This window comes from Hoplias malabaricus, chromosome 14, assembly GCF_029633855.1.
Source record: "Hoplias malabaricus isolate fHopMal1 chromosome 14, fHopMal1.hap1, whole genome shotgun sequence".
Taxonomy (NCBI): Eukaryota; Metazoa; Chordata; class Actinopteri; order Characiformes; family Erythrinidae; genus Hoplias; species Hoplias malabaricus.
In genome coordinates this window covers 27,583,684-27,596,282 of record NC_089813.1, presented here as the reverse complement: position 1 = coordinate 27,596,282, position 12,599 = coordinate 27,583,684, and the positions used below count along the sequence as shown (strand labels likewise).

At 36.0% G+C, this 12,599-nt stretch overlaps 1 protein-coding gene across 1 annotated transcript in view; it reads right to left on the bottom strand.

The window, feature by feature from the left end:
- cacna1fb (calcium channel, voltage-dependent, L type, alpha 1F subunit) overlaps positions 1 to 4,976 on the bottom strand; it is a 39,798-nt gene extending 34,822 nt beyond the window's left edge. Inside the window, exons 1-2 of the mRNA XM_066643356.1 lie at positions 4,783 to 4,976; positions 3,167 to 3,272 (exon numbers count right to left, since the gene is read on the bottom strand). The gene's annotated coding sequence lies outside the window, so the exon portion shown is untranslated. The remainder of the gene's footprint in view (positions 1 to 3,166; positions 3,273 to 4,782) is intronic.
- Between the last annotated feature and the right edge of the window lie 7,623 nt (positions 4,977 to 12,599).

The following is a 12,599-nucleotide window of genomic DNA, read 5'->3' as shown; positions in this document are numbered from 1 at the left end:
CCAGAATGTCACGTGGTGTTGGATATGAACACAGCAGTGAAGCAGAAATCTATACATGAAAACAGATAAATATTTTATAATTATGTGGCACTTTGGATCCTAATTATCTTGCTTTTGGTGTCAGAAACATCAATTTAAATCATTCACCGTCAAAACAAAATTTACATACTATAATTTATGCGTTTGAAATTACAATTTGTGGTATGATTTTTGACACCAAAATACTAACACTTAATCATGTCATACAAACCTAGACTGGATTATATTAAACATTTTGATGGCTATTCTTTTTTTACTTTTGTGCACTTCTGATTATATACTGTTTAATATGTACAGCTTAAATATAATGTTGTATGCAACACAAAATCATTAATATTATTTTAATTAATTGTCAATAATTATATCAAATTATTAAAAGAAAACACATGTAGTTAAGACTCACATCAAAAACAGAATGTCAGTTGTTTTCTTTCATTTTTTAAATTTCTTTTTTTAAATGTACTGGCATCCAAGAGTTGTTCAGTTTTGTCAAATCCATATTTGATCACTTTTGTTGTTAAACTGTATAATAGGCCTGTTGTAATTGTTACATTATCACCTGACATGCGTAATTATTTATGCTGACCATGCTTATTCTTGGCTTAATGCATTTATATTCTAAGGTGATTTTTTGATAAATGAAACAAACAGGTGTGAATTAAGTACATTTCAACTCTTTCATAACTACAGTCTTTGATCAGTTTTGAAGTTTTTTTTTCTATACTTGAGGCAAAAGTGTTCATCAGATCTGACCCTTACTTGTCTTCCCACAACATGAAGCATGTCCTTCAAATGTGGTCAAACGACTGTGACTGTTAAAATGTTTGTTTTTTGATGTAGTGCAGCATGAATGATACAGGCAGGTTTTTTCTAGCTCATTTCAAATGGCTCAGTACTCCCAACAAACTGCACTGAGGAGTGTTTAAAACACTGGCTACTGCAACTGAACAGTACAGAGTCTTAAAAAGAGCCATTCATAGCTCACCACAAACAATATTTAAGATCTGAGAGATGTTTAGAAGCACAAAAAAACACTCCTGTAGCAGATCAATTACTATTTGCATTAAAAAATAACACGTGCATTATACTTCACACCACATGTAGTAGATTAGCCAATGCTGATGATTTACCTGAGCTTTGGGTCAAAATGCTTCTAATTTTATTATTTTTTATTATTTTGAAGCTCACATGCATCCAAATCGCATTTGTTTATGATATTCCAAATTCATTGTTCAAAACATTTTTCAAAACAGCCTTTTTTTTTAACTGTGTAAAAAGGTACACTGTATTTACATGCAGTGCTAATTCTGGTGAATGTATCCACAATTCCTGCATTTTCTAAATTTTTCTGTACCAGAATATGTATATGCACTCTCTGATGTGTACACAAAATTGTACGTTTATTTTTGATTGCTAACATGTTAATGTATATTTGTTTATATCCTACAAGGGAATGAATATTAGGATTAATATCATAAGGGACATATGTAGTCAGTATCATGGCTGAGAATTTCAACTTTAAAACCACAGTGTTCCAAAGCCTCTAACAGAAACATTTTACACCATAAGCATAATGAAATAATCCTGCCAAGTCACAGTGTAGGAGTGAGTGGAGGATGAGTCAGGTACTAATTACATATAGATCTTTTATTTATAAATACATGTTTTAGATACATTTAGTTACATTTATAGATCTATAGAAGTCATTAAGGAAGGGAAAGGTGTAGATTTACATCTATGCTCATTTTAAAAAAATTGGGATTTTTTTTTCTAGAAAATAATTTTTAAATATGTAATTGTGATGTCAGAGATGAGCATTTAGTGGGGAATTTAAGAATGTATTTTTACATATAATGGCTTTATTTGTTTCTTAACTAATTCCACAACCGTTTAATTTAACCGTCTTTATCACACACCATGTCATGTCTGTTTTCCCGGCCATGTGCTCGTTCTCAGCACATGGCTCTGTTTGTTGTTTCCCTAGTCCCGCCTTTGTTCCGCCTCCTCGTTTGTCTCATTTGTTACCCTGCCCCTCGTTATCTGTCTCAGGTGCGTCTCGTCTGTGTTTTGTATTTAAGTCCCCTTCCTTCACTTCCTTTTCTCGGTCATTTGTTCTCGTACTTGTTCTCTGACTTGTTTCATTCCCCTAGTCAAGTCGTGTTGTTGTGTGTGTTTCCCAGTCCCAGTCTGTTTCGTTATTCCTTATTTGTAATAAAGTTTATTTGTGCTTTAGCGTGTGCGTCTGCCTCAGTCAGTCCGCCCCATGATCCCTGACACACCAAGACAAAATAACCTACAGTCACATTGTTTAAACTGCTTGTTTGTTACTTGAGCAGTAATCTTTGACAAACACATAACCTCATTGTGTTCATACTGCTACAATGAGTGTGCATTGTGTTTCAATTACTGTAAATTACTGCTGAGGTTATATAAAAACCTCACACAAACAGATAAAGATATCAGCATTTGTAAATATTTTCACACACACAAACAACAACACAAGCAGAATCAGAATGGGATTTAACCCTGCAACACCTGAGATCTCAAAAGCACATCCCAAATGGGTCAGCGGGATTTCGGTCAGTGTATTGTCCTCGGCAATCCCCCAACATTACCGATTATGAAACCACTGCATTTGGAAAGGAAATACCCCTCACTCTCTCTCTCTCACTATTAGTTTGTTATTACACTACTTACAGAGCCAAAACCTAAATGTATTTTGTATTATGACACATATATGTGTGGAAAATAACTGGACAAATGGTTACAGACTACTAAGAATTCTAAACTAACACGTTATATGCCATTTAAGACACCATCAATCAAATAAATTGCCATTCTTCCCATTACAGAAGGATGAGGTAGACATTTTGCCCATCATTAAACCTAAGTGTCTGTCACAGTGAACAGGAATGGAAGGTAGTCAAGAGGTAGAATTTACATACATCTGTAGTTCCATACTTCAGTTTTAGTTGTAATTATAATAATATAATAATCTGCTCTAACTCTATAGAAATTGTCCACTCTGTGTTAATCCTCGTCAGCCATTAAGATGTGTGGCTGCAAAGCTGTTTTGCTAATTAAAATGTATCCTCTAAATTATCTCGCAACTCTCTTTAGTACTCACCAGGTCATGGTTAGTAGCGTTGGAGTCATCTTCAGGAAAAGGCTTAGACACTCCCAGAGCCACACAGTTAGCAAAGATAGCCAAAAGAATAAAGATGTCAAAAGGTCTGAACAATAAAGTCAAGGAGGCAGTTGAGTTGTTTAGATGTTGATGTTAGATTATGGAAATACCAATAAATCTTTACTCACATTTCAGACAACAGGAATCCACCTGTTGATTTGTGACCTACTTGATTTGTAGCTTTATTAAGAATCAAAGCCAAGATTTGGCCCAGTAAACCTGATCCTAGATCAGTATGCCTTTAATGCTTTAAGCATGTGAGTTTTTATCCTCAAAGAGCAAACTATGTCTTGTGTGGGATTACTGTATTTGCTTCTAGAATTTAAGGGAGTAAAAACACCATCACACTGCAATTTAGCTTTTATCTGAGTGTGACCAAGTCCTCCATCTTCAATTTTCAGGACAGATAAATTGTCTACAAAGACTCAAATGCATCTTTGTCTGGAACAGGAGACAGTACCAGAGACCATAGTTGCATTTTAAGTGCTTCCCAGAATTTATCAGAGAAAATATCAAAGAATACTGAAAATGACTGCTAAATAAGACTGTCAGTGCTCATTTAATGTGCAAAATTCAGAGGCCAGCCTTTATTTATTTAATTGAAAGCCATGATATTAATTATGAACAAGTTAGTAATTTTTAGTCTTTGAACAGGAATTTCTATACAATTCTTTCAGTGGTCCTACTGTCTTGATTCCTACATCAATACATTTTTGGGAGACATTCTTTTAGTTTCATGCAAAATTAATTATCCACTGTTTCACATTTAAAAGCTTGCATTTTCTGCTTCTCGCATTCATGTAATTCCAAACAAAATCTGTGAAGTTAGGGTCTGGAATTTGAGGTCCCTTGTCCACTGTGCCTAGTTGATTTTACATAATATTTAAGCATTTATTTTGGCCATCCATCACCTTTATTACTTCTATTCTTTTTGGAAGACTTCAATCTTCCAAATCAAGTAAACCCAAACATGGTCCATGATGTTGAGGTCTGGTTTCTGAGTGGAAAGTTATACCAAAATGCCTCTTAGTTTGAGAAGTAATTGTGTAATTGTGGTAATTGTTTTGCTACAGAGTCAATTTCTACAAAATTAGACATATACAATAAAGTATTGGATTAGGTATTAGAATTACTTTGTACAGAATTCATGATGACTCCAAAGAAAAATAAAACCCCAACTGGAATTTCTCTGATAACATGTAATTTATTAACTGAAAATTAAAAAAAAGGAAAATGTGATCTCTGATATGCACCTGTAATATATGAAACCTGTTTTGAAGAATGTTTTCATTCTACAGTCAATGGTATTATTCAATTAATTTGTATTATATGAGAAATTTCTTACTTAAAATTGTCTGTTTTTTCTGTATTATTAGAGTTTAACAGTTTCAAAACAGCATTAAATAATCTGTTTAAAATTAATTTAGTGTATTTATTATAGCAAGTTTATAGTAAGTGAGAGGAATGTCAACAATGTTCTGTCCATTTCTAAGCACAAGGAAATATATAAGTGAGAATATAGTGGTGGCAAAGCTGATAAGGTTGGTAGAGGATACTTCCACTCAACGATAGACAGTGCAGCTCGACGGATGGGGTTGTTCAACTTAAGGCAGAAGAGTGCTCGTGGGGCACGCTGCACCTGGTTGGAGCCTTGGACCTGCTTCTTGGCATGCAGGCTTTTTTTCTTCTGTGTCCCAGTGGAGCTTGTGGTGGAGTTGAGCGTTTCTGTCCGGTTTATTCTTGGCTTACCCCCATCATCCCATTCCCCATCATCCCCCTCTCTAACCGCCTCTTCCTCCTCTTCCTCATCCCCCTCTCCACCACCCTCCTCCGCCTCTTTGGAGTACCCGTTGCCTGAAAAGAGCAGAGAGAGGGAAGAGGTTTAGATTTGCAACAAGATGATCATTCTTGCCTGAGAAGAGTCTGTTTAATATATTCACATCAGAAAGGCAAAGTTTCAGTTCTGAGAAAATCTGAACATAAACATACAATGGTATGTATTTGGTTGTTGCTGGTTTTTTATTTAGAGTTTTAAACCAATAATATAAAACATCACTACACCCACGCTACTGCACACAAACATTTAATTAATTTGAGATTAATAACTCATGTCTTTTAGCACGATTACTATTTGTATATATCTTTCAATTATTTTAGTCTCTTAAAATAAGGCCTAGATTTTGATGGATTGACAGCCTTATTTATGTGAAATTTCAAAAGCATGTCTTTGTCAAAACTTTATAATCTGATGCGTAATTTTTTAATGTTGAACTAATAAATGTAATTTTGGGGGTCTTTTTTTAACTTCAACTGCTCATTTATTATAAAATATTCAATAATCAAATCAGTACTAAATATTAAAGCAGTGATTGCCTATTTTTGCACCAGGATACACTGCTAAACACTAACCAAAGAAATGGGAGACTTTTCTCCTCATGGTTACTGGGTAGTTTGTAAAGATGGGCTTTCTAATCAACTGCTGCTTCTGATAAGGACGAGAGTCCTACAGTAGGTGAGGCGAGCCATATTGTGACAGCTGTGACCTACTTCCTAGCTAAAGCAGAGAGAGTGTGAGTGAATGAATAGGATTGTGGGCCAGAGGTTTTCAAGCGCTCTATTACCTGTGGACTCGTGCCTAGCTGCTGGCCTAGCACTGCTAACTTACAATGGGAAAGAAAAGAGAGAGAGAGAGAGAGAGAGAGAGAGAGAGAGAGAGAGAGAGAGAGAGAGAGAGAAAATGACTGTGTGGGTGAGTGCACTGTACAGATAACTAATTATAACTTCATTATTACAGTCTGAGCCAAACTAAGGAAAAGTCGTATCAGGGAGAGATAGAATTATGCTCTCTGGATTTCAATAAGCCACTAAATGAGCAGGAGGGAGAAAGAAATCAACTCATGTTGGAAGTTCATGAGGTTAGCTATCAGGCTGTCTGATAGAGGTCTGTTTTAAATGGAAATTGGGCGGCTAATCTGTCAGCCATTAAATGAAGTTGTCAGAAGGTCTTTGTGTTGCTGGTACTCGGAAACACTTGCTGTAAAAAGCTGAGTGAGCAGAGAAAGGCTTTATAAATGTTATAAATTTATAAATGTTAAACACTTAATTGTGAGTTGTTACAGCAGATCACCGTTCAACAGACAATATTTTGACTGTCGCAATAGCCATTTTTGTGTTTGATATATTGTGCCAGAAATAATTGCGATAAACGATATTACTGGCATTTTAAGACATTTAAGACACTTTTTATAATTACAATATAGTAACATTTATGAAACTGGTATAATTATAAAATAATAAAATAACAACACACTATAAAAAACAAGCATTATAAAATAAAACTAAAAAAATGTGTCATGCCAAAATAGAGACCAGAGAAAACCAGAGAACAGTATTCTGTAAACCCTAATGTTCAAATTAATTTATATAATTTTATATATAATATAATTCATATATTAAAAAGTTTCACCTAATTAAACAATTCAATTATTTTCAAAAATATCTATATTTTGAGTTTGTGAAATTGTAAAACTTTAGATTTAGCAGAGTCATGTTGATTTAGCAGAGACCATTGCAGCAATTTTCATCTAAGATGGTGGATGCTCTGGGGGTCACTGCTTTTAGTGAATTTGGAGAGGTTCATGTGTTTCTTTCAGTGCAAGTGGTGGTAGCGCAACAGGTAGAATCACTGTCACATAGCTCTAGGGTCGTGGGTTTGAAACCCACATCGGGTCACTGCCCTGAAGAGGTTGGTGTGTTCCCCCGCAGTGCAAAAGCACATGTTGGTAGATGGACTGGCCACGTAAGAGTGTCCGTGAGTTTTACAGACAGTGAATGAATTTATTCACTTCAAAGTACTTAACAGTATTTTATGAGTTGTATTAAGCATTAAATTAAGTTGTAGACACTTAAAGTAAATGTGTATACATACTTCTGACATTTCAGTTTATGAATTTAATAATATTATGGAAACAGATTGCCTTAATGATTTTGAGTTATACCAACTTATCCAGGTTCACATTGTACAGTGCCACTGACTAAAATATTGGTGACGTTTATTCGTAAGTAAACAAACCCAGGTAGACAATATTGAGGTCAGCAAAAATTATTGCGGAAAGGTCCATATATTGTATGATATTGTGATAATGTACTTATTGTGACAGACCTAGACAATATCACACCAATAAGAAACCTTATATCAGCTAATTTTGAGCATACTAAAATATCTTTCACTCAGGCATAATTCTGGCTCTTAACTGAGTACGCTTTGATGCCTTAGTCATACGGTCAACCATAGAGAAGGGCATACAGAGAAAATTAGACTATATATGAGTCATGTCGGTTACAGTAGGAGAAGTGAGTAGATTGGCAGATGTTGGCAGGTGAGATTTAATGAGGACAACATAATTGTTAACAAAATGATTATCACAAATCCTTTTTTGCTGACAAGGAGCTCACGGAGACCATCAACTTAATGACATTAGATTGCTAATCATGCTAATTATGTGTCTCATCTGAATATCTGAAATCAGGAATTCATACATTAAAACAAAAGGTAATACAGGAAAAGGTATAGATCTGAATTCACATGTCTACAGATACATTTCTGCTGGACTAAAAACCTTATGAGCAACAAGCTTGTGATCTCAATCCACTAATTCTGAAATGCAATTACGATTGCATGAATAGTTAACAACTAGAAGGTGAAAGTCGAAGTATACTGAGTCTTAAATGCATTTTAAAGAATATATAACAACATTAATTTTTTCCCATGTTTCACACAAGGATCTGATGTAAATCGCATTACATTTGGAAGAACAGTGTCTATTAATAAAGCACTGACATTCTGTAGATCAAGTCTCTCAATGTTACTTACTGATGGCATTAGTATTCATTTATCTAGTGATAAATGCTGTGGTATAGATACCAGGACATTTTATAGCCTGAGACAGGAAAGTCTTGTAATGGACTAAGCTAAGACTGACACCATTAATTCTTTAAAACAAGATAGTTTGATGACACCCACATCAATTGTAAGTCATAACCTGAAACTGAAAAAAGATAAATATGCACAATGTGGATTCTGGCAAAGCAACATCTGGCCCATAGGACGTGACTGGAGAGGGAAAAGACTCCATCATTTCCAACAGAGCTTGCGGCATATAACCTTCATCTCTCATTATAATTACTATGTTGAACATTTCTTGGCCCCTATAATTAGCCAGCCCTGAAATGAGGTTTCCACTTGAAAATTACCACATGATTCAGGATTTTAAGAACTTAACCAAAAGATTTGGGCAAATATTTTTTAAATAAAATTATAAGCAACAAGCATTTCATTTAGAGGTGAGCAATATGACTTAAGTTTATCATCATAAATTCTGTCAGATTTGGCTTTTTATGCAGAAATTATCAGTTATTTTTTTAAACTTTATGTGTCTCTTAAACATGCTTGTGTGCTTTAAAGATGGATAGAGTGTATATCATCTCCTCTGTTCTGTTTCTGGTTGCCTCTTATTCAAAATGAAGTTTACGGTGAAACACTTATTACTTCAGTGTGAATGAGTGGTGCAGAACTGGTGCAGAACTGGTGCATATTATTGTGAAATTACAAAAATGGTTAAAAATATGTACATTTCATAGCTCAGTTTCCATGGACAGTACTGGGTGACCCGTGTGTTGTCCAGTGTATTAGTGTATACATACAGTATATTACTGTAAAACCTATCACTACATTCATTTCAGACTGTCTTTATCAGAAGTCTTCTATACTGTGCTGCTGTTGTCTGATATAACCATGGGCCTGGAGAATGACACCACCTGACCTGCCTGGAATATACTGCCATTTTAAACATTCATTTACTTCTAAAAGAGGGTTGGGTGGGGTTTGTTGAATGCCCAGAATACTGATGTTAAAAAGTACCGTGGTGAGATATATCACTATTTGGCCCACTCCTCTAAAGTTAAAATGGTTGTGAGGGCAGGGATGGAGGGGAGAGAGAGAACGTTCTAGCTACTTACTTTTTCGGTTCTCCTCATACATGTCGGAGGTTAAGCTCTCACGTTCAGGTCGTTGGAACAAGGTCCATGATGCTCACCGCCCCCTTTCCTCACAGACACTTGTGAACCACATCTCTCTGAAATCTCTCGGAAGTTCTAAGTGAAAAAGAAAACGCTCGGACTCCTAAAATGCCGATTTTATTGTCAGTCGTTGGCGGTGTCCTGAGGTAAAGGTCACTTCCTAATGGTTTATCATCTTGAATCGATGTGAAGGGAATTAATCCTTCAGGAAATGTGCCTCAGAGCCGGGCGCGTCCCCGAGGCGCGGACAGTTGTCCGAAAGGAAACGCCACAAGTTTGAACGGCGTCGAGGACAGAAGCTGTCACCGCCGGATAAACATGACCGAGCTCCGTGTCCGTTATCGCTCTGGGTCTGTGTCCGCCGTTTAAACCATCTATTCGGGATTATAGAGGGGAAAAACGAGTCGTTTAAAGGGAAAGGCGGCCTGGTAACTTATTAAAGGGAGGGATGGAGAGAGGCGGCGTCGACAAAAAATGTTGAGCTGGTGAAGCCACTCACAGCTGAGGACGCGTTTACTCGCGCGCAAAACGGCTCGTGAGTATATGATGCCTTTCCCGCCTTAAACCATTCCCACCCGCATTCAGACACGTCCCACCTACTTCACCGTGATTGGGCAGTAAAGTCCCACATTCTGTGCTCTGATTGGCTGGTGTCTGTGTTGTGGGCTGGCAAACTGCCGGTAAACGTAAAGCACAGGCCAATCAGAGCCATGTAAGCGTGGCTTGTCTGAATTCAGGTGAGAAAAAAAATCACCTGTGTGTCCATATAGTCCACTAATTAAAATGTCAGTGAATAAAAGCGCCTAATGATATAAAATTATTCATATACTATAGAACGTTTTACATTTACCATTTTTTTTCACCCTGAAGTTCCTTTTTTTGTGATTTGAATGGGCTGTTTTTTGGATTTGCTTTTACTGGTTGTAATGAAGCGTGAATTCTTGAAATTAATTCTTTATCAGTCTATCGGATATCGTGATATTTTGGAATATTATACTGAATGTTTTTGCCTAAAAGGATCTGTAAAATAGATCATTATCCCTGAAGTGCACATATATATACTTTGATCAAGAAAGGCCAATCCACTGCATAATAAAAACAAGCTCCAAAATCATAAAACACATTAAATACAATGACTTCATATGCGTTTCATTTAACAAACAGGATGCCAGTCTATACACGAATTCAATTTCTGAAAGGATGCAAATCCAATAACAACATATCAGAAGTGACCCACAACACAACAGACTTTTTCCAGAGGACCCTAAAAATTAACATATATTCGATAACTAAGAGTACCCTTATGGCAAAGTAAATATTCCATTATGTTGTAGTTCACTTCTTGTGTATTGCGACAGGTTTTGTAGCATTTTTTAATTATTTTTCTGAATTTCCAGTTAATAAACTTGCATTGTGTTTGTTACATTCACCATATACATGTCAGCCTCCATACATATGACATTTGTGTACAGGCTGGAGACAGCTCCAAGTAAGAGATACAAACTGTAACCCTGTAACAGTAACCTTAACCCCAAATCTTTTGGCATTTTAACAGTGTGTACTAAAGCAAACTTCAGTTCCAGTAAGGTGTGGAAAGATGAGTTTCCTTTTATATGGTCTAGTGGAATGATGGTAAACTATTAAAGGGCTTAAATGACAGGCAATCAGTCATTTCTCTTCATACATGACAGAAGCAGAAGAGCCGATGAAAATCAACAGACAGCCATTACAAATCTACATCAAAGTCTGGGCACAGCATCCATTTGACAGCACAGCTTTCACATCATGCAAGAGGCAAGTTGTCCTAAAGGAAAGTGTTACCTATATGCACTTGAGCTACATTACAATCCACAGCTTTTGTCTGTTAATGATTTCCTCCTGACATGCTCGTGCCATGCAGCTGCAAATCTGCATATTAAGTCCCTGTAATCCCCGGATTTTCTGCTGAAGTCAATGCCTGCATCAAGCATCAGCTGAATGTGAGGGTCATTTTATTTCAAACGTGAATTTAACAGAGGGAGAGCAGATCTGGGACACTTTTTAAATAGAATAACCTTGTATTTACCTTAGGAGGATGCTTTAATTGACCAAATATATTCATGCGATTATGATTATGAGGAATTCATGAACAATGTGTTCAGTACTCAATCTGATACAAAGCAATTAGACCAAGGCTAACATTTCATATCATTAGGTTCAGTTTAATTAAATATTCAGTTTAATGCTTAAAAAACCCTCCTTGAGTCTTTTATGTAAAACAATTTTGCATGTAATCATTGTCTATAGTCTATTTTCACAGCATATATGTTGAAACTAAGCTGTGGAAATAGCCTGCTTTGAGTGTATTGTTTCATCTCAGAATTTGTTAGCCCCTGGGCTGCTTTTGGAACAAGGCACAGTACAGAGCAGTCAATCAGAACAGCGTTCATTTACATATATCAGTCTTAAAGGCACAGCAACAAACACAGCCATGTTCAAAACTTCAAAACGAGGTTTAAATGGTCATGTGACAATGCATTTTTGGTACATAAAGATACAATGTCACTTATAAAATACACTTGTAATGTAAAATACAAGGATAACTGAGGCTTTTTTAAAAAGAAATTTGCTTCTCAAAAGATAAGAGAACTAATTAGATAAGCATCCCTACAGTTAGTCCATCCACACTCGCTGTTAGCTCAGATACTTGACAACCTTCATTCAGCTGTGAAGCTGGTGAATGCCATTTTCCAATCTACTGTTCACACATATTTCACAAGTCATTGTTATATTGTTAGTGAATGGACAATGGTACGGACAAATGAAACTCCCATTACAATCCTCAATGGTGCTAAATAGAGTAAGGACGCTTAAGCTTGGCTTCAGTATATTGCCACAAACGTTTAGACACACTCACCTGGCAAATAAACAGCAGTGAAGTCATATTCTGATGGTGAATTATTCCTTATATATCATGGGTGCTCATTAAAGTAGTGGAAATCACTTGTTAGAAGAGGTGTCTACAAAAATTGGGCATATAGGGTATCTGAAAAATAATGGAAATAATCATGGTAGTTTAATAATAATAAAAAGATAGGTATATGAGGTGTGAATGGTGGCTGTCAATCTCAATGTTATGATGTAATGTTCATGTTCTTTGTGTTGTTGTCCTCAGCAATGTCTATAGGCGTGATGAGTATATACCGCCCTCTTGTGGTCTAATCTAGTGTGACAGATTTTTTTTTTTCTTGAGGGGATGACATCACACACTGCTTGTAAGACATGTTGATCTGTATATTTTTAGAGAAAATAAGAT